We start from the raw sequence: 1,671 nt of genomic DNA, 5'->3' as shown, positions 1-1,671 counted from the left end.
TGCTGGCCGTGTCCCCTGCTTGCTGTGCACAGCCCTGCCAGACTGTCCCTTGGTGTGCACAGCCCCTACCAGGCTGTCCCTTGCTGTCCCATGGCCCCTGCCAGGCTGTCCCTTGCTGTGCACAGCCCCTACCAGGCTGTCCCTTGCTGTCCCATGGCCCCTGCCAGGCTGTCCCTGCTGTGCACAGCCCCTGCCTGGCTGTCCCACAGCCCCTGCCAGGCTGTCTCTTGCTGTCCCACTGCGCAGTCCCCGTGCCAGGCTCTGCAGGGCTGGGTGAGGTGTGCTCAGTTGGCACAGAGGGTAAGGGGCTGACATCCCTGCTCTGCTCTCCCCGCCCTGTGTCAGGCACATTGCTATTAAATATAGGATGTGTCCTGTGTTTCCCTTCAAAGATGTTTTTTGGGGTTTCGTTGAGCCTTCCATGGTAGCCTGAAAGCAGTTCTGAGATGTTGTGCTTCCTCAAAAAGATTGGTTAATTTTCTCCTTCATTTACAGGAACTTTCTTATTCCTTTCAATATAACGTCTTTAGAAAGTCACATAGATTCTTTTTCATGTTCTTCTGCTCTCTGCTATAAACCAAGCATCAGACACAGCTATTTTCCTTGAGACTCCTTCCCTTTCCTTTGGCCAATAATTAATCTAAAGAAAACATCCGCTGTTTGCTGATTAATAAATATTTTATAAATGTATTTCCTAAAACTGCACAGTAACATTGGTCTGTATCAAGGGTAAAATTGTCATTAGGCTGAGTGCTTTAAGTCCCAAACTGAGGAACAGGTGTATTTGGTTTTGATTACATGATATTAACCACAGCTGAACATCATCAACTTGTTTTAATTTGTAAATAATTTGTTAGTTCCTTGGTTTCACATGCTCAGTGCTTACAAAAGTATTTTAGAAGTTCAAAAGCTATTTCAGTTTCAGAGAACTAGAACTTATTTTATAGCTGTTACTGAATTATAGAAAGCAGAATCTAACTGCCAGAGTGCATTAATTGGCTTTTAAGTATACAACAAAACCCACTAAACTTGTGTTAATATTCAGTGTAAGAAACTAAAAGGTGAAATGCTTAGGTTTGCAGTTTTTACATGCTTTGAAGATTATAAAGGGAAATTTGAAAACAGATGTATTATTAGAATTTCCTCAAAGAAAAGAAAAAGGTTGGAAATGTTAGTAGAAAAATTGGAATAAGAGGTTTATTTATCTACCCAGGACATTATTTTGCACTTGTAAAACAGACAGGCAAGCAGGGAAAAAAATGACCAGTGACACTATTCAGCTGCTCCTCCTGATGCAAAACTATAGTATTGTAGAACTTATTCAAGGAGGGTAAACAGGAGCTCATCATAGGCAAAGAATACAGACAGAATTGCCATACAACAGATACATCATATTAAGAATTAATAATTAATGCAGAATTTTATATTCCATTATCATGTGAGTTGCATGGATTTTGGTTTACCATAGTAAAGCACCTGAAAGAAAATTAGTTGGTGCAGCTGAAAGCTGGAAAGGCTTAGGGGAGAGCTCTCCAGATGTTCTCAGTGTTTGCATTTTAAGTAATTTTTTCCAGATTCCAGAGAGGTTACTGGTCACTGGGTGTGTGAGTGTAAATGGTTTGAAAATTTAACCTTGATCCAAGATCCAGACAACCTGAGAAGTCCCTTTGG

General features: G+C 41.3%; 1 protein-coding gene across 1 annotated transcript in view; it reads left to right on the top strand.

The window, feature by feature from the left end:
• Positions 1-1,671, top strand: part of TENM2 (teneurin transmembrane protein 2) — a 613,414-nt gene that overhangs the window by 559,422 nt on the left and 52,321 nt on the right. The gene's annotated exons all lie outside the window — the stretch shown is intronic.

This window comes from Geospiza fortis, unplaced genomic scaffold (assembly GCF_000277835.1).
Source record: "Geospiza fortis unplaced genomic scaffold, GeoFor_1.0 scaffold413, whole genome shotgun sequence".
Classification (NCBI taxonomy): Eukaryota; Metazoa; Chordata; class Aves; order Passeriformes; family Thraupidae; genus Geospiza; species Geospiza fortis.
The sequence above is the reverse complement of the archived record's forward strand: the minus strand, read 5'-3'. Positions and strand labels throughout refer to the sequence as shown.